At 43.0% G+C, this 26203-nt stretch overlaps 1 protein-coding gene across 6 annotated transcripts in view; it reads right to left on the bottom strand.

The window, feature by feature from the left end:
* The window catches only part of LOC122548458 (tyrosine-protein kinase Fyn), a 336794-nt gene extending 310814 nt beyond the window's left edge, over positions 1–25980 (bottom strand). For 3 of the 6 annotated variants that reach the window (XM_087983880.1, XM_043687155.2, XM_087983889.1), the window contains exon 1: positions 25892–25979. The gene's annotated coding sequence lies outside the window, so the exon portion shown is untranslated. Of the gene's footprint in view, positions 1–25887 lie in introns of all 6 variants that reach the window. The other 3 variants (XM_043687161.2, XM_043687156.2, XM_043687157.2) reach the window with 3 other exon arrangements.
* Between the last annotated feature and the right edge of the window lie 223 nt (positions 25981–26203).

Below are 26203 nucleotides of genomic sequence, written 5' to 3'. Positions count from 1 at the left end.
ATTTATCCCTGACTAATGCACCTAATCCACACATCCCTGAACACCATGGGCAATGTGGCATGGCCAATTCACCTGACCTGCTCATCTCTGGATTGTGGGAGGAAACCAGAGCACCCGGGTGAAACTCATGCAGGCACGGGGAGAACATGCCAACTCCATACTGACAGTCACCCAAGGTTGGAATCGAACGCAGGTCCCTGGCACTGTGTGGCGGCAGTGTTAACCACTGAGCCACCGTGCTGCCCCATGCCACTGATGCTGAGGCTAACGTTTATCCCTCATTGAACGCGGGTCCCTGGCGCTGTGAGGCGGCAGTGCTAACCACTAAGTCACGGTGCCGCCTTGTGCCAATGATGTTGGGGCTAACATTTATCCCTCATCAACAAAAAAATGATTTGGTCGTTATCACGTGCCCATTTGTAGGGGTTTGTTATGTGCAAATTGCCTGCCACACTGCATACATAACTGAAGTGTCTAGCCTTCATGTCTCTCCAATAATAGGGGAATATTAAAAACTACATGCACACAAACAAAAAAACCCGGAGTTTCACTAACAACATTCACAAACTTTACCTCACACTGTTCTATTGTTTGTGTAATTCTCTATTGTGAATATGCATTTGACAATTCCTTTGGGTCTGTTCATGATTACATTATTTGCTAACAACCCAGGTGTCAGTTGACTAAATCCCACCCACCACCTCCCCAACCCCCATTCCTCAACTCCATTCAAAGTCAAAACAAGGCAATCAAGCAAAAGATTGAAAGTCACTGCCATTGTTCCCAAGTCTTCTTCATAGTTCCAGGGAAAACCCAATCAAATTAGCAGCGAGAAAACATCCCTCATTACTCCATGAAGAAAATGACTGGCACTTCCAGAAATAGCATTTTCACTAGTGGGCAGCTGAAGAGTAGGCAGTAGCGTAGTGGTACAGTCACTGGACAAGGTATCACAAGGCCCAGGTTAATGCTCTCCGGATGTGGGCTCAAACCTCACCACAGCAAGTAGAATTCAGCTAATAATATCTGCAATACAAGTTAGGTCTCAGGAACGCTGACTGCGAAACTATCGCTGATCTTTTGACCTGGTCCAGCTCAACTGCCTTCTGAAAAACGGCCCAGTAAGCCATTCAGCTCTAGAACAATTAGGGCTGGGAAACTACACCCACAAACCAACCTGTTACAAAGAACCATAGCACCACTTCAACCTCACAGCACTGCCAATGAAGGTGTGTTTGATTGCAGCCAGTGTTGTGTGGTCTCTCTCCAAACTGACGGAGTGAGCACACTAGTTCCATCCGGCATGGTCTGTGAACCCGTTTTTGTTGCATCACGGTAGTGCTGCTAGAAGCAGGGCTGCAGTATTACCAGAGGTTGCCATGCTTGCATAATTCACCTCCTGTTGTGGTTCCGTTGCAGATACCTGGTTTCCAGCCTCTGCTTTGATAGTGGAACAATGCTGATGGCAATGTTCCTACACTGCATGGCTCTCAGATTACAGCACATTGATGTGATGTGATGTGATGTGATGTGATGTGCTGAGCAGGATAACTCTCAGGACCAGCCAAAATGCCAACTAAAACTCACAGAGCTGGTTCATTATGAAACAAAGCTGAATAGGAAGAGGTTCAATTCCTTTCACTATTCCACCACAGCAAAGCCCAGGCTGTGTGACTGTAAACCATCTGCCAACATGTGGGCAGTCTGCAGTTTAACATTACGGATGCCAACACTCCCACCACTGATCACCCTTGTTCATCTTCAGGGTGCAAGACATGCTCCTGTACCAAGTCCAATGGTGATTAGCCGTGCTAAATTGTCAATTGTGTCCAGGGATGCGCAGGTTAGGTGGAATAGCCATGGGAAATACAGGGATGGGGTAGGCGTCTGGCTGGGATGCATTTTGGAAGACCGTATTGACTCAATGGGCTGAATGGCCTGCATCGACACTGTAGGGATTCTATGAAGTGCAAAGTCAACTGATAATTCTTGACAGAGCAGCCAACTTCCCCAGTTGATAGATCGGCACCACTGATAGAAAATTAAAACACATTTTCATTTCAAATCATTCCTACACTCATCACTCACAGCCCTCAGGATCAATTTCTTGCCAACTCCGGGTATGAGCAACAAGAGTCCCTAGGTGAGCTCCGGCTGCAACAGCTGCAATGACAAAACAAATGGACAGGAGGCTTTCCAAAGATGCCAGAACGAGCAAAACTGTGCACTTGCACCGTACGGCCACTTTGTGCAGTGTTTCTCAATTGTCAGATTTTCCCCAAAGCGGTCTCAGCTGATGGCAGTAAGTAACAAACTACCCCATCAGTATCTGGGAAAGACAGAGGACATTCTGGGAACATGTCAAACATTCATGTAAAGATATTTCCCTGGAATTCTCGGGAGAATATTTGTACCTGGCTCTGGGCTTCGTGCGAGTGGAAACACGGTCGACACGCACCTTGTAAAACCCTTTCAAAATCTTAAAGGCCTCTACTAACACACTACTTATTCTTCCTCTTTAAAAGAAAACAGCATGGCTTTTTAAAAAAAATTACTCATTCACGGGATGTGGGCACCGTTGACTTGGCCTTTATTTTATTACGCATGGTGTGTGGCTTGCAGGGGAGTTTGCAGGTTGTGGTGTTCCCATGAATCTGCTGTCCCTGTTCTTTATACTGTTGTAGATGCCATGGGTTTGACAGATGCTGTCAGAGGAACCTTGCAGTGCATCGTGTGATAGTACTCCCATTTGCCACTGTGTCTGTCACCGAGGCAGTGAATACTTAAGGTGCTGGATGTGATGCCAGTCAAGCAGCTGCATTCTACTGGATGGTGTCAAGTGTCATGAGTGGTGTTGGAGCTGCTCCCATCCAGGCAAGTGGGGAGTATTCCATCTTACACCTGACTTGTAGATGGCAGACACCAACTTAAACATTCACCCCCTCCATGACTGGCATAATTGACAGATTAATTCTATCAGGAAATAGGCTCAGACTCTTCATTGACAGAGGTCATCCAGTCTATGACAGGGATTGTTGAGAGAAATGTGGAGAAGTTGTTGACGAGTCCTATTCTCATGACCATGAATATTACTCACAACCAAATCCAATTCAGGACAGGCACCTGTGCCCAGAGATTGATTATAGTACAGAACTCCCTACCACAGAGTGCAGTGCATTCAATGGATGTTAGATAAACAGACAATGGAGAAAGAAATAGAAAGGGATGCTGCCAGGGTCAGGAGGAGAAGATTAAAGGGAGCTCCCCACAAACAGTATAAATGCCAGCGGAATGGCCTGCTTCTGTGCGCTACTACATAATCTGGAAAGATTAGATTAGAGTTCCTACAGTGTGGAAACAGGCCTTTTGGCCCAACAAGTCCACACCAACCCTCTGAAGAGCAACCCACCCAGAGCCATTCCCCTACATTCACCTAACTACGGGCAATTGAGCATGGCCAATTCACCTAACCTGCACATCTCTAGACTATGGGAGGAAACCGGAGCACCCGGAGGAAACACACGCACGGGGAGAATGTGCAAACTCCACACAGACAGTCACCCGAGGCTGGAATCGAACCTGGGATCCTGGTGCTGTGAGGCAGCAGTGCTAACCACTGAGCCACGGTGCTGCCCCTGTTATGATGAGGTATGAACAACATGGAAAACACACACCTGGATTCCAACTGTTCACAATATCTCAAGACATGATCACGTTTTTTTTTAAATTCACTCATGGGCACCACTGGTTGGTCAGCAGTTATTACTTGTCCTGAGTTGCCCAATGCAGAACCATCTAGCAAGTAGGCTGATTTCATTGAGCCCACCAGCAGTGGAAGGTATAACTCTTGGGCGATCAGCCTACCATTAAGGCTGGCATGATCAATCCCGACCAAACACTATAGCCCAACTGCTGCAGCAAAATAATGTGGTGGATAATTTGCAGCGACACAAACACTGAAGATTCGTACTTTGAAGTAAAGTCAATGAGCAGCAACTAATCAGTTAGGCTCAGAAGGGACAAACAAATTTGACATTTCTGGGAGGTCCCTTCTTTGGGACCATTACAAAAATAGAGCCCTCAGTCTCTTTTATACAGACTTCTTGCATTTCCTGTTTTTGAAACTGTGTAAGAGACAAAGTAGGAGCTTCATTAGAAATTGGCTCTTCAGTTTTCAAATAGAAATTTAATCAGCTTTCGAATAAATTAGAATTAATTCAACTGTCGTTGGCTTTTGTTAGTGAAGAGTGCACCCACAATTTAATTTAACGGGAGAAGTCTTCAGTGAGCATGACAATGCCTGAGGTTGAACAACATGGATTTGGATTCTCTCATGATGAGAGAATAAAAAAAGAGGAAAATTAAAATAGGTATATGTCCATTTTTGGCCATAATAAAAGACTCAAACACGTTGCTTTGAATTATGCTAGTTGAGTTCTCATTTTCTCAAAAGGTTTAGTCATCTCTTCAAAATAAAATGGAAAAAGAAATCCACCACTGCGATAGTTTACATTTCTTACAATCATATCTGTTGGCAGATTTGCGATGCAGTGTATGGCTTGGAGCAGAACTGCAAGATATGTCTCTCTAGGCTATAAATTACACGTGGCAGCTGTAATCACTGGCATAGAAACCACAACACAGAAACTGGCCATTCGAAAAAATCAGCCCATTCTGGGGTTTGTCCATCTCATAAGCTGCAGTTGGAATCCCAAGTGCCTGCCCAGCTCCACTTGCTTTCCATCCCCTATTTGATATTACTAAATGCAGATATGGTTCGACTTCAATTAACAGCAACGTGCCAGAGATTCACAAGCCAATGTAAAGCGTTTTCTTTATTGGTTTTCTGCCCTGATGCACAGAGTTAAGCAATTCTAAATGATCACATTTTATCCTGCATTGTTGTTCATCGTCATTTGAGACTTGCTCGACTGCTGGAAATACTTTCTATCCACTCTGCCATTTCAAAACTTTAGAAGATGTCAAAATTACCTCAATCTTCTAGCAGGACAGTCCAACGTTTTCACTGCCACCTCAAATCAGACAGCACACTCTCACAGAACTGGCATACAATGAAAACGTCAAGAAAAACGTGAAGTTTATAGAGTGCCTTTCAGGATGTACCAAGGTGCGTTAAAGCTAATGAAGCTGTCTTGAAGTATGGTGACATTTAAATTGCAGAAAACATTAATTTGTGCCTAATTACAGACAGCAATGAAATAAGTAACCATATCATCTATTGTAATTGTGTCTGAGGGGAAAACATTGGATGGATGCTGGGCAGAACTCTGCTCGTCCTCTCAAAATGATGCCTTGGGCTGTTCGAAGTCTATCAGAAAGGCAATTCAGGCTCTCCGTTTCCCTCAACATTGTGTTGAATTGTCAGCCTTGACTAACTGTTCAAGTCTCTTGAGTGGGACTTGAACCCATAACCTTTGAATGAAAGACAAGAATGCTATCACAGCTGCAGCAAAAGACCAAAAACATGTAAAACAAGCACAATATGTTCCAACTGGAATCATGTGTTAGATACTCCTGTGAAATGGCTGGGGATATTTTATGATGCAAAAGGCATTATATAAGTGGGGTGACACGGTGGCTCACAGGTTAGCACTGCTGCCTCACAGTGCCAGGGACCTGGGTTTGATTCCTGCCTTGGGTGACTGCCTGCGTGGAGCTTGCATATTCTCACCGCGTCTGCGTGGGTTCCCTCCCACAATCCGAAGATATACAGGCCATACTAAATTGCCCATAGTATTAGGTGCATTAGTCAGGGGTAAATATAGGATATGGGAATGGGTCTGGGTGGGTTACTCTCGTGAGGGTCAGTGTGGACTTGGTGACTGAAGGGCCTGTTTCCATACTGTAGGGAATCTAGTCTAAATATAAAGTTGTCGTTTAAACGACATGAGGCAATCCTTCAGCACACTGTACTGATGTTGTGCTGTCCAGTTAGTCCCCTTTTACAGATTTGAAAGGTACTGTGGATTCTAGCTCCATAGCTATTTCTTCCAAAATAGTGCTCTCCCAACACTGCTGAAGAAAAGAAAAACAGAAATTCAGTTTGGCGAAACTCAGTAGGTCTGGCAGCATTGGTGAGTAGAAAGCAGAATTAACACTTTGAGTCCATTAACCCTTTGCTGTTTCTGACTCATCTCCCTTCTGCCCTCACCCCTTCCGTCCCACAACAATGAGGGGGTCACCCTGGTCCTTACTTATCACCAGCCTCCGCACGCGAAGGATTGTAACTTGTCTTTCATCACACCCAGTGGGATGCCACGACCACACATTCCCCTCCCCTCCTTTATCAGTATTCCTCCGGGACTGTTCCTCCTGGGACTCTCTGGTACAGTCCGCCTCCATTGCCCCTCCTCACATCTCCATAAGCATCTTCCCATACAATTGCAGAAGATGGAACACCCACATTTACCTCCTCCCTTCTCACTATCCAAGGCCCCAGACACAGGTGAAGCAGTGATTTCTCTGTACTTCACTCAACGTAGTCCACTGGGGAGACTGCATTGTAGAACACCTATGTTCCGTCCGTAAAAAGGACCCTGAGTTTCCAATTGCCTGCCATTTCAACACAGCTCGGTGTTCCCACGCCAACATTTTTGTCTCAAGCCTGCTGCAGTGTTCCAGTGTGCCTCAGCACTAGCACAAAGGGCAACGTCTCACTTTCCACTTGGGGATTCTGCAGCCCCTAAGACTCAACATTGAGTTTGATAACTTTAGACCCTGATCCCATCCTTTCAAGCTTTTTAACCCACCCCCACACCTATTATGACGTGGGTTGCTCTTAGCACAATCACCCATTCTCATCTCCTCCTAGGTCCATTATCACTCTATATAGGTTGCTTTCAGTACAGCTCACCCATTTTCTCCTACTCTTAGCTCTCAGTATCACTCATTCAGCTTTTCTTCTGGCCTGGATTAGAGTGGTGCTGGAAAAGCACAGCAGATCAGGCAGCATCTGAGGAGCAGGAAAATCGAGGTTTTCGGGCCTGGGCTGCTATCCAGAATCTTCTCGGTCACCTAACACTTTCACATCTCTCTCTCTCTGGGCTCCTACTCCACCTTTTCCTCCCAATCCCACCTTCAGCATTTTACTTGCTGCTAACAGTTTTGATAAAGAGGCACTGGATTCTGCTTTCTTCCCACAGATGCTGTCAAACCTGCTGAGTTTCTCCAGCAATTTCTTTCTTTTGTTTCAGATCTCCAGCATCCCCGGTTCTTTGTTCTTCTTCACTGTTCAAGAAAAAAAATTGTTATTTACTGTCCTTTTTCTCAGCATCTAAGTTTTGGTCTTCTAGTTGCTGGTTGAAAATGAAGAGATTTGGGATGTCTTAGGGTTGGGCAAGGCATGAGGGCAATGTTCATTTTTCTCTTACTTGCTTTGTCAGACTTTCTCTGTGACTAAGTCACAGAATCCCTACAGTGTGGGAGCAGGCAATTTGGCCCATCTGGTTCAAACTGACCTTCCAAGGAGCATCCCAACCAGGCCCACATCCTAGCCTTTCCCTGTAACCCTGCATTTCCCATGGCTAATACACCTAACTTACACATCCCTAGACACTTTGGGCAATTTAGTGTGGCAATCCACCTAACTTGCACATCTTTCAACTGTGGGAGAAAACCCACGCAAACACAGGGAGAATGGGCAAACTCCACACAGACGCCCAGCCGAGGCTGGAATCGAACCCAGGTCCCTGGCGCAGTGAGGCAACAGTGCTAACCAATGAGCCATCATGCTAACCCATGCTTTCTTGTAAGTAGTACTGCTAGGTATTAGCTTATAAAATCCATTCTGTGCCTTTTCACTGGCCTTAGTAACCTTTCTGAACCTGGATACTCAATGTTCTAACTAGCACTTGTACCTCTGCTTTTGTGTTGTAGACCTTTAATTACGATCTTTCCACTCACTCTCCCACTAATGAACCCTCAAGAATTTTTTAAACAGAGAAACAATTAATTCAGGTATTACCGTTTTAACGTTGTATATCCCTTTGCGCTCACTTTCCCACTCAGAAACTATCACTGCACATTTCTTTGCACTAAATTTCATCGGTAATCTCTCCACCCAATCTGCTACTCTACATCCTCCTAAAGTTGTACAACTCCCCTTGGTTATTCTCACTTCAGTTTTGTGTGTCGTCTGTAAATTTTGATTTGTCGAGGGAGGCTGCAGAGTTATCCTGCTCCACCCAAAAGAAAAACAAAATTAATATAAAAGTTAAAATTAGGTCACAAATTTACTTCAAGCACACGGCATGGCATCAGGAATACAGATTTGTAATTCCCTGTGCACAGCCCTTTTCTTTTCCCCTCAACCTTATCACTGAAGCCATTTGAATCACAACATTTCAACAAAGCACAACTCATATTCCACAATCACTAATTTTCTAACGTCCAAGTTATACATGACTGGAGAGGGTATTTAAGAAAGAAGTTTATTTTCTGAACCTGAGCATGTAATCTCTTAACATGGCCATCTAATATATTTCTGCTAGCAAGAATGAATTACTTCAATACAGGACTCACCTTAGGATACTTTGTCGAACTTTTGTAGCGAATAAAATACTTTGGGAGCTGAAGTAACTCCACAGAGGCCGGTATCCCGTCATTTATTTACATGTGCACAGTAAATGGGCTCTGACCAGCCAGCTCAGAGCCAGGCACTAGAATAGGAAACTCGATGAATATCCTGTTAATTTGTTTTTTTTTCACAAAATACTGTCAAATGTAAACTAACTCCACTGAGGCTGGTATCCCGTCACAAGGTCACCTTTTATTTTCATGTGGAGAGTCATTGACACCATCTCCTTTTAATATCTGTCAGTCAGAGTTCCCCGATTGGCCCTGGTTAACAACACCTATCAAGGATTTCATAGTCAGGAAGATCCACCTAGCCTTGGTTCTAATCACTACAGGAGTGTAGCTGCTACTGTTACACAGGGAAGCAACTGCCAATTGCACTTTAATAGAAGGTCCACAAACAATTATTGAATAACTGACAAAGTTAATCTGCTTCAATAGTCTTAGCCGAGGTAGAACTCGCTGCTCATTTTTAGATTTTTTTGGTTTTGTGAAAGACCAGGTTTCCACATAAAATCCCCTCTGAACGTGGCCACCCCAGGCACATGAGCACTCCTCCAATGTAATACTGAAAGGAACAAGCTGGATTATGTGCTCAAAACCTGCCATGAGCCTCGAACCTACTCTCTGCTGTAGCAGAGCAAAGGAGCTGCCACTGGTACACAAGGATAACAGAGGTTGAATGGTTTAATCAGAAGGTAGTCTTAAAATAAAAACTGTTCTTTAAAAGTAATGCTTTCTGAAAAGTGTCACCATTGCTTTTCATAAAAGGGGCTACTTATTCACACAATTTTCATGCAAAATTTAATCTCTACAAATTAAATTAAAACTACTACAAATCCAAAAGTCAGAATTTAAGAAGATAAAATTTGAACTGAAAGCTGTGCAGTGCACCGAAATTCTCCAATGGCAAACGACGGCCTTATTTCAACAGAAAGATATGAGTTCCATTAAATGCTGGTTAAAATAAACTTCAATATTGTTCTGACTGCTGTTGGGCACTCAGACAAATAGAACAGCATTGATTATTAAAGCTGCAGCCTCTGCAAAATGGAATGTTTACTAAGCAGTAATTCAACAAACAGATTAAATTGAAAGTACATCTTTCCCATCCAATGTGGCACAGCTGGTTTTCAAAAGGCTGGTTACAAATGCAAGAAGCATTTTGACAATGTTTTCTTTCAAAATCGTGCAATAGTTCCTTTCCGAGCTTTTGCAGCTTGAACTTGGTTTCTGTGAATGACTAATGACCACAAATTATTGGCTGAAGCAAAACACGCTTTCCAAATTCAGTCATTTCCACAATTCCGATTCTTGAATCTCTCTCAAATGATGGAGACCTTTTGAATTTTAATTCCTCCTCCTGTTTGTGCCCCCGTCCCTCTCGCTGTTCTGCCATCATGCTCTGATCACATTTCTGAACGGCAGAACTTGTAAGACGTTAGAGCCACAGTGGGTGGCTGACAGGGTTTGTTGTTTTAGCAATAAACCCAAGTTGTCACAGAACAAACCTAAAAGACTCCCAATATTACAATCATTCTTTCTTTTCCCTAGATTTAGCCAAGAAAGCAAAAACTAAAGTAACCCATTGCTTTTAAATGACCATGTTTTGTGGCCAGTTCCCCAGGTTGTGCAGATGGAATACCGGAGGTTAAAAGTTACTTCCAGCCATCATCTCACAAACCCACAAGAATCTGATCATACATTTGAATTGCTCCAAGTATGAAAAGGATGGGAATATAAGGAGTTTAGTAAAACCTCCCGACCCAAATCCCTTTTTTTTCCCTAGTAGGGTCAATAGGTCTTTTTAAGACTGATAAAACGACACAGCTCCCAGAGCAGAAGCTCAGGAAAGATTTGCTTTTTTAAACATGAGGTAGTAACGCTCATTCGAAGAGCTGGTAATGGGCACCATGGATTGCACAGTCCCTTTCTGCACCGTAACACTTGTGTGATTTTGTGAAACTGATCATAGTTTCCATAGTCACAGGGTAGTACTGACTCATTCAGTTTCTCCAAACAAGCACAACAGCGTGAGTCAAAATCAGACTTTTTTTTTAGTAAAAACATGTAAAGAGCTTTCATCCAAAGCAACGTGGAAAGACTGGAAAGTTTACAGGGGAGAAAAGGAAGCCAAGACAGTATAATTAATTCACACTGTGAAGGTTTTTTAAGGGAATAGGTGGGTGGACCTCAGTGATACATTGGATTACTGGGACTTCCAGAAATAGGGCAGGAGGCTTCATGGCTAAATCCCTGGAATTCCCTCTCTAATGGCACTGTGCATCTATCTAAAAGCACACAGGCTCCAGCGGTTCAAAAAGGTAGCTCACCACCACCTTCTCAAGGGCAACGAGAGACAGGCAATAAATGCTGGCCCAGCTTGTGACGCCCACATCCCATAAATGAATAATCAGAAAAATAATGTATTGGGTTGATGCACAGATAAATTCAAACATTAGGTACTGACAAAAAAAATCGTAAAAGTTTGAAACAAGCTGTCTGGGGGACCGTGGTAACAAATACTCTGGAATGGTCAAGAAAGAACTAGACAGTTGAATATTGGCTTTCATTCTTGGAGATCAATCAAATAGGCTAAAGAATCTATTCCATTCCTGGAAGGTGTACTGAATAATTAGTTCAAAGGTCTGAAAAGTCAAAATGTTTGAGAACAGGATTATCCTTCATCCAGTAATAATATTTGCCACTTTGGCAGTAACTCTGAAAATGAAAGAGGAAGGAGAACATATTTAAAAGCAAAAGATTGATACAAGTTAATATCGTTATTCATTTGGGTAAGTGGGCATCACTGGCTGGGCCAGCATTTATTACCCACCCCTAGTTACCCTTGAGAAGGTGGTGGTGAGCTGCCTTCTTGAACTGCTGCTGTCCATGTGCTGGGCAAATAGACCCATCATGCTCATAGGGAGGAAATTCCACAATTTTAACCTAGTGACAGTGCAGAAACCATGACATATTTCCAAGATGGTATGTGGCTTGGATAAGAACTTGCAGGTGGTGATGTTCGCATATATCTGCTGGATGGAAGTGGTCATGACAGTGCTGTCTAAGGATCTTCTTTGAATTTCTGCACTGCATCTGCAGTATACCCCACAGCTACTGAGTATCAGCGGTGGAGGGAGGTTATGTTTGTGGATATGGTGCCAATCAAGTGACTGCTTTGTCCTAGATGGAGTCATCTGCTTGATTCTTGTTGGGGCTGCACTCATCCAAGCAAGTGGATAGTATTCCATCGTTCTCCTGGCTTATGCCTTGTAGTGGTGACAGGCTTTGGGGAATCAGGAGGTGAGTTATCACTGCAGTATTCCGAGCCTCTGATCTGTTCGTGGAGCCACTCATTTACATGAGTGGTCCAGTTCAGTTTCTGGTCCATGGTAATCCCCAAGATGTTGAGAGTGGGGATTCAGTAATGGTACTGCTTTATGTTGAAGAACTACTATTAAAAGCAGCTGCATCAAAAAGGCACTTTAGCAAAGATAGGAATTAAACTTGCTTGCATTCCATGAATAAAACATTTCTACCAATGAAATCTCCTGAATCAAACACTCACTTGCTACAATTAGAACCAGGAAAGTTGAATATAAGTGAAAAAGTGAGTAAAAATATTCTAAAATTATTCACATAAATATAGTCAGACATCACATGACACCAAGTTAGAGTCCAACAGGTTTATTTGAAATTACAAGCTTTTGGAGTAGAGTCATAGAGTCATAGAGATGTACAGCATGGAAACAGACCCTTCGGTCCAACCCATCCATGCCGACCAGATATCCCAACCCAATCTAGTCCCACCTGCCAGCACCCGGCCCATATCCCTCCAAACCCTTCCTATTCATATACCCATCCAAATGCCTCTTAAATGTTGTAATTGTACCAGCCTCCACCACATCCTCCGGCAGCTCATTCCATACACTACCACTCTAAGTTACCCCTTAGGTCTCTTTTATATCTTTCCCCTCTCACCCTAAATCTATGCCCCCTATTCTGGACTCCCCAACCCCAGGGAAAAGACTTTGTCTATTTACCCTATCCATGCCCCTCATAATTTTATAAACCTCTCTAAGGTCACCCCTCAGCCTCTGACGCTCCAGGGAAAACAGCTCCAGCCTATTCAACCTCTCCCTACAGCTCAAATCCTCCAACCCTGGCAACATCCTTGTATGTCTTTTCTGAACCCTTTCAAGTTTCACAACTTCGTTCCGATAGGAAGGAGACTAGAATTGCACTCAATATTCCAATAGTGGCCTAACCAATGTCCTGTACAGCTGCAACATGACCTCCCAACTCCTGTACTCAATACTCTGACCAATAAAAGAAAGCATACCAAACACCTTCTTCACTATCCTATCTACCTGCAACTCGACTTTCAAGGAGCTACGAACCTGCACGCCAAGGTCACTTTGTTCAGCAACACTGTACTGCTCCTTCATCAGGTCACCTAACAAAGGAGCAGCGCTCTGAAAGCTTGTGATTCCAATTAAACTTGTTGGACTATAAGCTGGTGTTGTGAGACATCTGGCCTTGTCCACCCCAGTCCAACACCAGCACCACCATATCATACAGAAATACAGAGGGAGGAGACAGATGCTTGACCAAACTTAGACAAAATGAAAACAAAGTTCTGCAGAGGCCGGAAATCTGAAACAGACGCTGAAATTGCTGGAAAAACACAGTAGGTCTAGCAGCATCTATGAAGAGAGAAACAGAGTTAATGCTTTGACGCCAAGATGACTCTTCTCTGAAGAAATTCCAAAGAAGAATTATACAAAATGTCGAGATAAAATGCTTCGGATTACTCATCTATAATCTGATGAAACGCAATAAGACTTTGATTCTTAGCTCATGATTTCTGAGAGTTGGGATCTTTAAAGTTCAACTTGTTGAGATGCAAATGATTCAAATATGATTCAAAAAACAAATTCCCCTAGTGCTTGCAGAATGGAAGCAATCAAACCACCAAACACACCAAGTTGGAACCCTGTGTAGTTGTGATCACCATCCTGGTGTGAGCTGACCTCAGTGTGCACAGTGGACACCTACATTCATCAACAAAGCCAGGGTCTACACAGGAGTGAAAACAGACTTTTGTGTCAGCAGTAAAGAACTTTCTGCTGATTGTGCTGGGAGATGACTTGAACCTTTGTATACCGAATCCTGCATCTTGGAAACTCTGCAGCACCTATCTTAAACCCACATCCTGTAGCAGCTGTTACACAAGAGCAGCAGCAAGTTAGACTTTAAAAGGTTGCAGCCCCAGCACTAAGTGCTCGGGTAGAACTTATAAACGTAACTGCAGGGGGAAACCTTTTGAACCAAAAAGTACAATCCTCTTCTGGCATAGACATCACTCACAAGAAGGATAGCACTACAGATGAGTTCTGCACATAAATGACACCTTCATAGGCATTCTTAAAAACAACAATATTGTCAATAAAGGACTGGTACAAATGCAACAATAGGCAATGGCGCAAACAATTAGTCGCATGCAACTTTTCACCAAAAACCTCATAGCAATACTTTAAAAACATGTTGGTGGTTTGGATGAAGATGTTGGCGTCAAAGCATTAACTCTGTTTCTCTCTTCGTAGATGCTGCTAGACCTGCTGTGTTTTTCCAGCAATTTCAGCGTCTGTTTCAGATTTCCGGCCTCTGCTGATTGTGAACCACTGTTGCAGCATTCACCTCATTGTCACCACAGCAACCAGCTCAAAACCTCCCGTCAGCTTCAGTAAAACAGAAGCTCAGAATTTGCAGCAACATCAAACGCACAGGTAAGTACGACTAAAATTAAAGTACCTGCTGGTGGGAAGGGTAGACTACAAAGGATTTCCCGAAACGTTAACTCTGATTTCTCTTCACAGATGCTGCCAGACTTGCTGAGCTTTTCCAGCAACTTCTGTTTCTGTAAAACATTTCCTGGGCCTGCTAATGACATGCATATTTATATGCATTAAACAGACTGTAGTAGTTTAACAGAAGTCTGGACAAGTTGAGAGTTACTAATTGCTCCTCCGTCCCAGTACAGGTAACAGCCATACAACATCGATTATTGCAAAAGTCCATGTTGGGGAAGGAGCCAAGGACTATTTGAGAGGATGGGACTGTTTCTCTTGGAGAGGTAATGGCTGACAAGAGGCAATTCAAAATTAGAAGGGTCCCTGGACAGAGTCAATCAGGACAAACCGTTCCCATTGAGAACAAAAAGGCACAGATTCAACTGAGCTTGCTGAAAAAACAATGGTAACGAGAGGAGAAACCTTTCCACACAGTGAGAGTGGGTAGGATCTGATTGTATTGCCAGAGGGAATGGCAGGGTCAACTGACATATTTAAGAGGGAACGGATATTAGCTAAAAAGGAAACTCTTACAATGGCTGCAAGGAGAAGGAAGACAGGAGTATACCATCAGGTGAACTGTTCCTTCAGAACAGCCCGGACACGATGAGCAGAAATGGGTAGCACAGTGGCTCAGTGGTTAGCACTACTGCCTCACAGTGTCAGGGACCCAGGTTTGATTCCAGGCCCAGGGTGACTGTCTATGTGGAGTTTGCTCCCTGTGTCTGTGTGAGCTCCCTCCGGGTGCTCTGTTTCCTCCCACAATTCAAAGATGAGTAGGTTAGGTACATTAGTCAAGGGTAAATGTAGGATAGGGGAGTAGGTCTGGGAGGGTCCCTCTTTGGTGGGTCGGTGTGGACTTGTTGGGCTGATGGGCCTGTTTCCACACTGTAGGGATTCTATGAAATATCTCTTTCCTTAACCAGTCCTTGATGCTGTGGAACAAATATTATTTAAAAAATGAACATTTACTTCAGGGCTTTTGTAAAAAGGTCCAGATAAATATTACTTAGAACTGCTTAACCTCAGAGTCAAAACAGTGTTTCTCCTGACTGCTTTCTGCCTGGTCTGACTGCAGAGGTGACAATTCACAGCCACAGTTTCAACCATGAAAATAATACCTACAGTGTAACATACTCTGACATTGCTGTGTACAAGGTAACATGTTGAAATATTGCTGTGTACAAGGTAACATGTTCCAATATTGCTGTGTACAAGGTAACATGTTCCAATATTGCTGTGTACAAGGTAACATGTTCTGACATTGCTGTCTACAAGGTAACATGCTGCAACATTGCTGTGTACATGACATAAATGAGTTCTTCAGGTTCTGCCATGCAGGACACAGCTCACTTTTTCCCAGTTTGTATTGCGGTAGTTCAAGGCCATAGCTCACCATCACTTTCTCAAGGGCAACTAGGGCTGGGCGACAAATGCTGGCCCAGCCAGTGACACTCACATCCCATGAATCAATCAACTTAGTTCAAGCCAACAAAATCCTCCTTTGATTTCATTTCCCTTTTTGTTCTCAATGGGAACGGTTTGTCCTGATTGTAAATTCTGGCTGAATGTCACATGAACATGTCTGAGTAACACCAATTTACTCCTGACCAAGAATCCCTGCATACACTCCACTCGTTTTATGGCGACTTATAGCAGTTTTATTCCACATTGAATATTTTATTAAAAATTATAGTTAGCTAACAGAATTGTTTGGTTACATTGAGAGATTAGAGGGCCTGTATGTTTACACTACTCAAGCTTTGCTGGTTGTAAGTTCCAAGGGTCCTCCAGATTTGAAAATCCTTGGGACAAATATGATGTTTGTCGAGAGATCTGGTTGGTATCTCACATTGAATATCTTGGCTATTTCACCGTGCGTGCACACTAAATTAAAATTACAAACCATGACATGCAAACATCATTCCATTTTGTGAACTATTCTGTACCAATTTATTCAGTGTCAAGAAATGTTCTGACCCTGCTGTAAAATAACAGCCTATCTTTGCAATGTAAAAAATACTTCGTAAAAGTTGCAGTGACAAAATTCAGTACCTTCTTTCTCCCCTGCCCCCACTTCCAGAAATCACAATTAAGTAGGTTAGAAAGCTACAAAACTGGTCATGACAACCTACAGCACAGAATCAATAAGATATCATTGCTGTTTACAGGACTGACAAAAGCAGCAATAGAGACGCAAGATCAGCAATTCCTGGCGTCAATTCAGTCCATGTTGGCTTCACTGATCTCAGTGAGGCCATCGGCTATAGACAATGCCATCATTCCTTTGTTGACATAGGAGCTCAAGCTCCTGAGCACAGGAATAGCAAAGGGCAGTCCAGCTCCAGAGGTTGGCTCCACCATTCATTCAGTTAGATGATGGTTTATCAGCATCTAATCCACACCCCTGGATATCCTTACCCTGGGAAACAAAAATGATCAATCACGTTCTTGAATACTTCAACCGCCCTTGACTCCAGAGTTGTACAACAGAGCAAATTCCAGACTTACACTATCCTATTGGTGAAGAATGGATTCTCAAGTACACTCCTTAATGGCTGAGCACCCATTTTATGGTTGGGATGTTTCATTCCAGATTTTCCCAGATGCAACAGATTTCTTGTCTATCTATCCATTTCCTTTTCTGAGGAAGGATGTTCTTGCTCTCAAGGGAGTGAAGGTTTCCCAGGCTGATTCCGGGGATGGCGGGGCTGACATATGACGAGAGATTGACTAGCTGAGGACTGTTTTTTGCTGGAGTTCAGATGAACAAAGGAGGGTCACATAGAGACTTATAAAACCCTAGGAGGACTAGACAGGGTAGATGCAGGAAGGATGTTTTCGATGGTGGGTGCGTCCAGAACCAGGCGTCACAGTCTGAGGATATGGGGCAGACCACTGAGCACAGAGATGCGAAGACATTTCTTCACCCAAAGAGTGATGAGCCTGTGGAATTCATTACCACAGGACGTAGTTGATGCCAAAACATTGAATGTATTCAAGAGGCAGCTAGATGTAGCACTTGGGGTGAATGGGATCAAAGGTTATTGGGAGAAAGCAGGTTCAGGCGACTGAGTTGGACAATCAGCCAAAATCATGATGAGTATTAGAGCAGGCTCGAAGGGCTGAATGGCCTCCTTCAGGTCTTATGTTTCTATGAAACAAATCATTTTAAACACCTCAATTTGATCTCCATCCATCCTCTATACCCAAGGAAATAGGAGCCAAAGCTGCCTTTAAAATTTAACCTTTGGTGTATTAACGTGGAGATCCTGAAACCCAAAATATTCTTCTGGAGGTGCAGTGTCTAAAATTGACCTGAACTTCAGCTGGGGTCTGACTAAGATTTGGTCCAACTGAAGAATACTTTGTTCCCTATGGTTTCCAGCTCTTTGAGGTAAAGACCAATATTCTGTTAGGCTTTGAAACATTGGAATAAGAGAAATGTATGTAGCTGGCCAAGTTGTTGCATCATTTGATGGAAACATAATGGATCTCTATCCATTTTCCAATACCCATCTCTAACTATTTCCCAATACCCACGTTTCTTCCATATTACTTAGTACCTATGGCTAACAAATTTAATACTTCATCCAGCATCAATTGCCATTTGTGAAGACAAGAGCCCCAAACTTCAACCATCCTTCAACAAAACTGATTCTTAAGTGCATGACGGTTGGGACCTCGCTATGTTTTTGACCATGTCTCCCAGTTGTGGATTCCCAAGCTACTGGAAATATTTCTCACTGTCAACCCAGTCAGCTCCTCTTGGAATCTTGAGGAATTCTAAAATTCCAGGCTGCACAGCCCCTTAGTTTCTGTTGTACTCTGTGAAATTCAGAAAGAGTTGACCTCTTGTGTTTGGCCAACGTTCACCTCACCTTTAGTGATTTCTGGAGCTGAACCCCAAAATGCCTCTTTTTTTAAACTTCTATTTTATTATAATTTTGAAATATACCAATTTATCTTCCATAAGTTCAAGATAAGTTTACCTCACACATCCCTACATTAAACTTCATTTACAACTATCCCTGCTTTGCTTCCCATCAAAGCTGTGCCTTCTAACTTATCACAGTCCATTTTGCAGTCATCTACTGGAAAGTGCATGTGTAGGGACATGGTGTGCACTGGGTAAGGTTCAGTTAGAATACCTGTTTGGTAACACCCATCTTCAAAGCCCTAAATGGCCCCTGAGTGAAGTACTGGATGGCAGTTAACCACCTCATGTTCATCAACCTCTTCAGAAGCAGAGACATTGGGCATAGTAATCAGTTCTTCTCTTGCCCCAGTCTTTGCTGCTTTAAGAAAAGCCCACAGATCCACCATCAGCCATCAAAATACTTTATAGTACCTTTTGATCAAACAATCAGCCTCCCCAATATTTATACAGCACAATGTCGAAAGGAGAGGGTGTGAATTGGAAGGGCTTGGAGGGATATGGGCAGGGTGTTGGCAGTTGGGACTAGTTTGGGTTGGGATATCTGGTTGGCATGGACGAGTTGGACTGAAGTGTCTGTTTCCGTGCTGTACATCTCTTTGACTCTATGAACTCACGCTTTGCAATGGAAGAGATGTGAATACACATTTAACGCAGAAGCATTTTAACATCAAGGTACGCTACATAATTTTTTTTTTAACCTTTGCAAATTCAAGGTCATGAGTTGGTGGAAATTACAAATCCTGTGATTTACAAGATATGCACCTTGCACTTAATTCACCACAACAATCCAATTCCTCCCACAGGAAAGGCAATGCAAATAACATTATGTTGGTACGTGATGCAAAACCCTTGCAGTTGTTACTTGATAATAGATAATTTTGACTATAAAAAGGCTGCTATACAAACTTAATTTGCAATATTCCAATAACAGCAATATGTTTTCAATCATCATTCACTTATTGAGGAAGTGGAATGGAGCAAATCAGCCACAGATTTGTACCATACAATAATCAAATCAGATTGCTGAAGCAGCACTCCTACTTAATATCTTGTTTTAAAAAAAGGGGGAAATCTACTGGTCAATGTTCAGTAGATAGAAGTTCAAAAATTACAACAACAGCCAATCACTTCCAAAACAGAAATGCTCAATGAATGACCAATAGTAACTTGTCAGTTCAGGAAAATCAACAGTAGCATTGCAATTTATTGTTTACCAAATGGATACTTTAGTCAATTACTGACAACACATTTATATCACAGAAACAGGCCATTTGGCCCATTGGATCCATGCTTCTCCATCCATCCTTCCTTCCTCATCTAATTCCCATCAACTACTCTATTCCTCTCATTCTCATCTGTCTCTTGAGCTCATTGTTTTAGCTCAATGGCTCTGTTTGGTTGCAGGCTCCTTATAAACTAGCCTCAATGTGTGAAGGTCCAGAATCAGACTCAATGCCAGACCCATTTAGTGACCATTTATTTGTTCACAGTGAACCTTTGCAAAAACTGGCACAAATTATGCTTTCACACTAACTGCTCATTTTTGTGTTATGGATCTACACAGAGAGCTAGGCTGAAGCTGTCGACACTCATCACCTTCAGAGTCCTTATAGCCCTTAGAGCAACAGCAGCCAGGATCAGTAACACATCCCCTTCCAGGTAGTAAAGTGGTAAGCTAGCTAGCTAACCCAGCCATGCACAGGGAAAGCACATTTAAAAACTAAATTCAATGCTTACTTTCATCAACTGCTCAATCAAGACTTAAAGGTGCATTTTTAAAGTTAACTTTAACATTTATTCTGGCTGGCCAGCAGTAAAATAAACTACCTCCAAAGTCCCACTGGAGGCTTCAAAGCTGATAACAAACAAGACTTGAATTGGTTTGCTCTCATCGGTTATCGATTTAAAAACTTATTCATTTGCATTTGGCACCGAGTTATTTGAGTTTGGACCACAGTTACAGGGAATAGCTGAGGCACTGACCATCCCTGAAGGTGAGTGTAAATACATGCTTGAAGCAGAGGCATGGGAAGACAGCAAGGTCTTATTTTCTTTTCCAGAGAATTTCATGGGTTGACAAAGACATGTTGATTTCTTTGGAAACACAGAAAAGAGGTACAGGAGTAGGCCATTCAGCCCTTCGAGCCTGCTCCACCATTCAACATGATTATGGCTGACCATCCAACTCCTAGTTTCTCTCCACACTCTTTGTTCCCTTTAGACGTAAGAATCATATCTACCTCCTCCTTGTAAATACTCGACGCTATGGCCGCAGCTGCTTTCTGTAGCTGACCATTCCACATGCTCATCACTCTCTGGATGAAGATATTTCTCTTCATGTGATTCCTGTATGGCCTAGCCTGTATCCTTAGACAGTGAGCTCTGGTTCTGAACTCCCAAGATATTGAGAACATACTTCCCACATTCTCCTTGTCATCGAGTCATACAGCACTAAAACAGACCCTTCGGTCCAATTTGTCCTTACCAATCAAATTTCCCAAATTGAACTATTTCCAATGCCTGTGTTTGGCCTATATCCCTCTAAACCTTTCCTACTCATGTATCTGTCCAAGTGCCTTTTAAATATTGTAACTGTATATGCACCTACCACATTGTCAGTTCATTCCACATACGAACCATCCTCTGTGTGAAAAGACCGTTCCTCAGGTCTCATTCAAATCTTTCTCCTCTCACCTTAAAAATATGCCCTCTAGTTTTGAACTCCATATCCTGTTAGAATTTTGCAGGTTTCCATGAGATCCCTCTCATTTTTCTAAACTCCAGTGAATCCAATCATAAGCAATCCAGTCTTTCTTCATATGTCAGTCCACAAATACTGTACTTGTCAACATTTTCAATGCTTTTTCCTTGCACCCCTTGCAAAATGAACTGGCGAATGTTGGTAACATTGGAAAGACTGCAGCCGGGGTACTGTTTGTAAATTTGTGCTCAGGATTTCGGGAAGAGATCTGGAGGCAATCAGGAGGTGCAATTTCTCTAGGATGCAGCCCGGCTTGTGGAATTACAAATACAAACAAAAATGTTTTCGGAATTAGGACCACTTGTTACAAGTGCTCAGAGTGAAGAAGGGATGTAACGGAATTGACTGAAATAAGCTGTTCGCAGTAAGTGATGGGTCCAGAACATGAATGAAAGTTTGGGCAGAGAATGGGAAAACCCTTTCAAACAGCAAACCCCATGCCAGACTGTGAGGCTGTGAAAGGCACCACAGGAATTTGAGAGTGAAATTAGAGATAGCGTCAATGTTGAAGAATAAGTTAGATAGATGGTTGAGGAATAGAAGGGAATGAGGAAAGAGGGAGCACCTGGGATTAACCATATGGATTATGTGACAGATAAATACCAGTCCAAATTTGTCAGAAGAACCATCCTTTTCTGTGGAACTCTTCATATTCACTCTTCATATTCTGGTCTTTGCAAACGTTTGCCCTAATTTGACATTTTTTTTAGTTAAAAGGGTGCAAGGTCACTTCCTGTCTTAAGTGGCACAGATACATACAGGATTTTAAAAATATACAATGGCTGGGCTTCTAAATATAAATAGTTTCCAGTCACTACAGTTTCGTTTCTATTTGTTCAAGGGATGTGGGCAATGCTGGCGTATTATTAAAGCTAAGGTCTGTGGATAGAACTAAGATAGGTGTGTGTGCACGTGTGGGACAGAAAGGCTCAGGGATCTATCTTCAGGCACAGCAGATAAAAGGGATAACTAGGAGAAAGGCGACAGTCAATGCAGGACTGATCATATTGTACTTGAATGCATACAGCATACAAAACAAGGCAAATTAGTTTGGAGCGCAGATTGAAATTGGTAGGTAGGACATTGTGAGTATCACAGAGATGTGGTTGTAACTGGAGCCAGGCTGGAAACTAACATATCCTAATTAAATGACAGGCAGGGGGATCAGCACTGCATTGTTAGTGAGAAATGAAATTAAATCAATTGCAAGAAGATAACTGAGGGGATTGTGGAGGCATTGGTGGTGTTCTTAGAGGATTCACTGGAGTCGGGGAGGGTCCCAAAGGACTGGAAAATGGCCAATGTAACACTTCTGTTTAAGAAGGGTGGGAGGCAGAAGAGGGGAATTTATAGGCTGGTTAGCCTGACCTTGGTCATTGGTAAGATTTGAGAGTCCAACATTAAGTTTAAGATTGCGGAGTACTCAGAATAGTTACAAAGGACTGAATCACCACTGCTTTGTCAAAAGGAAGTCACGCCTGACAAATCTGTTAGAATTCTTTGACAAGTTAATAAGCAAGTTAGACAAAGGGGAGTCAATGGATGTGATCTATTTGGATTTCCAGAAGGCCTTTGCCAGGGTGCTGCACAGGAGGCAGCTAAATAAGTTAAAAGCCCACGGTGTTAAGGGCAAGGTACTGGCATGGATAGATCATTGGCTGACTGGCAGAGGCAGACAGTAGGGATAAAGGGATGTTTTCAGGATGGCAGCTGGTGACTAGTGAAATCACCAGTGACTGGGACCACAATTGTTAACATAATACCATTAATGACCTGGACAAAGGAACTGGGCACATGGTTTGCTAAGTTTGCAGATGGCACAAAGATAGGTGGAGGGAAAGGTGGTATTGAGGAAGTGGGAAGGCTGTAAAAGGATTTGGGCAGGCTAGGAGAGTGGGAAAAGAAGTGGCAGATGGAATATAATGTGGGAAAGTGTGAGGTTATGCACTTTGGTAGGAAGAACAGAGGCACAGGTTGTTTTCTAAATGAGATAGGCTTTGGAAAGCTGAAGTGCAAAGGTTCTTGGGAGCTGTGGTTCAGGATTCTCCTAAGATTTATACGCAGATTCAGTTGGCAGTTAGGTTGTTGGGAAGGCAAATTCAATGTTAGCATTCATGTCATGAGGGCACGGTGGCTCAGTGGTTAGCACTGTTGCCTCACCGCACCAGGAACCCAGGTTCATTTCCCATCTTTAGCAACTATCTGTATGGAGTTTGCACATTCTTCCTGTGTCTGTGTAGGTTTGCTCCGATTTCCTCCAACAATCCAAAGATGTGCAGGCTAAATTGCCCACAGTGAAAGGTGCATTAGTCTGGGGTAAATATAGGGTAGGGGAATTGGTCTGGGTGGGTTACTCTTCGGAGGGTCAGTATGGATTTGTTGGGCTGAAGGGCCTGTTTCCATACTGTAGGGAATCTAATCTAATACAAAAACAGGGATGTACTACTGAGGTTCTATGAAACTCAGGTCAGACCATAGTTGGAATACTGAGAGTGGTTTTGGGCTCTGTATCTGATGAAGAATGGGGTCCAGAGGAGATTTACAAGAATGATCCCAGGGATGAAGGGGCTTGTCATACGAGGAACGGCTGAGGACTGTGGATCTGTATTTGGTGGAGTTCAGAAGGATGAGGGGAGATCTTGTAGAATACTGAGATGTCTGGATAGAGTGGATGTGGAGCAGATGTTTCCACTTGTAGGAGAGACTAGAACCCAAGGGCATAGCATCAGAGTGAAGGGACAACCCTTTAGAACGGAGAAGAGGAGGGGTTTTTTCAGCCAGAATGTACCTAATCTATGGAATGCATTGCCAAAGAAGGCTGTGGGTATTTAAGACAGTGATAGATCGGTTTTTGATTAGTAAGGGCTTTAGGGGTTTTGGGGAGAAGGCAGGAGAGTGTGGTTGAGAAACATATCGGCCATGAATGAATGGTGGAGCAAACTCAAAAATCAAATTGCCTAATTCTGCTCCCATATCTTATGGCTTTATAGGTTCACAATTCTATTAGGGAGAGAATTCCAAGATTTTGACCCAGCGGCACTGAAAGAATGACAATGTATTGCCAAGTCAGGATAGTGTGAATGTAGAGTCATCATTTCTTATCCCGAACCTGTTACTTTTCATTTTACTTTGAATTAGTATTGCTGGAATCGTGACTGTGGGATCATTAAAAATTACCAAACCATTCAGCCGTTAAACGAGAGATTATAAAAACAACAGTGTTTCTACAGCAGTATCAGCCTCCCAGAGAACACATACAACGGCTGCACATCAAATTAGAATTCACTCACTCATATGCACATTGATAATGTATATAATCCTTATACAGAGTCCCACATGGTGCCCAGAAATGCTCTTGTAGAAATGTTTTATTAAACTATTTTTCCCTGCCTAATTCACACAGAAACATTATATACATGATTCCACAAAGTACGAATCTAGCACAGCTTTGTAACAGTAAAAGATTTTGAGTCTATAATAAAGGCTCTGTGAACACAGCGTGTAAATAAGAGACTGCTTTGAGGGAGAGAAAAAGTAACATTTTATCAAATCCCAACAAAGAAGGAAAGAGCACAAATGATGTGCACCCTGTAGTTACACCTGTATAAGGCTATGACAGCACCAAATGGCCCATTTGACAGTCTGGGCTACCAATATCCGCTCCCTAATGCACTTCTAATACAACTCGGTCTCTAACAATGGGGGTGAGGGCGAGTGAGAACTCGCGAGTAGAATTTGGCGAAAGAAGAGTATTTCAAACCAACATTTTCGATTCAACATCAGACTCAAAACACAGCAAATGGTCATGAACTTAAAAGGAAAGCGCACCCAGGGTAAACCGCAGTTTACAAAGTGGATCATAACTAGCTAAAGCTTGAAAGAAAGCGTTTAATTTGGGAAGAAACTGAATGCAGTCCGAACTAGGGAAGGGAGTAGGCAGCTTTCTCACCAACCCTTTTTCAATAAATGTAGATAAGCAGGACTAGTGTCGGATTCATTTCTGGTGCACTGCTTACCAAATATAGCAGGGTTTTTCCGCTACAAGCTTTCGATGATGGAGTGGAAAACAATGTAACACAATGTAACAGCATAAAAACTGTCTATTTAAAAAGATATCAAACTGGCAAGTGCAGAGAGAGTCTGGAGACTTCATACTGCGGTTACAGCCCAGTGTTTGTTATTGATATTTGGTAGCAGCTTTGTTATAAAGGAACACTTCAAAATAAGGTCAGTGCCAGAGAGAGGGAAGGCAGAGAGGAAGGGGGAGGGAGAGGAATAACATATCTAACTGCTCGGCGTTTTTCTTTGGAGGATCCTCCAGCCGTCCGATGTTTGATTTACAAGATTAATAACGGGACTTGAAAGCTTTCAGAATGAAAGGCTGTTCCGGCTGAAATTGTCGCCCAATACAATCCTCGGGACAGATCAGAAATCCTCTTTTAGCTAAAGATCTCAGAATACCAGCAAGCTCACGGCAATAAAAGGTTGAACTGTGGGAAAAGAAAACATCCGAGAGCTAATTTTAAGCGGCACACAGTGCAGACCCGCGAGGTGCGGGTGACAATTACATGGAGAATGAGTCAATGTGTTGTGAGCAAATCTGCTGCAGCCCTTCTCCCTCACACACACAAATCACAGGCACCTCCCTCTGCAATACTGCAAGCAAACTTCAAATCAAACTGCAACCTTCTTATTTTCAATAGCACAGAGAGGAGAATATAAGAACAAGCTCTCACCTACCCGGGAATGAAGGTTCCAGCTTTGTATTCACAACCCCTCTGTCTGGGGCTGACTGAGTGCCTCTGACGTCACCAGGCTCGCCCTCTCATACCAACTTGGTACTGCAACCGAACCTGATGTCAGCACGGAAGTGTCGTCACTGCGGAGGGTATAGCAGTGGCTTACATCACAATGGGACTGGGATGGGGCGTCCTCCCCTCCCACTGACCTCACAATAGGGTTGGAATGTTGTTCTCTCCTCCCGATGACGCCACAATGTGGTTGGAATGTTGTTCTTTCCTCATGATGACGTCCCACTGAGGCTGGAATGCA

Source organism: Chiloscyllium plagiosum, unplaced genomic scaffold, assembly GCF_037043375.1.
Source record: "Chiloscyllium plagiosum isolate Xiang-an unplaced genomic scaffold, Cpla_swu_hap1 HiC_scaffold_3, whole genome shotgun sequence".
In the NCBI taxonomy this organism is placed as follows: Eukaryota; Metazoa; Chordata; class Chondrichthyes; order Orectolobiformes; family Hemiscylliidae; genus Chiloscyllium; species Chiloscyllium plagiosum.
Note: the sequence above shows the minus strand (reverse complement) of the source record. Positions and strands in the feature narration are given on the sequence as shown.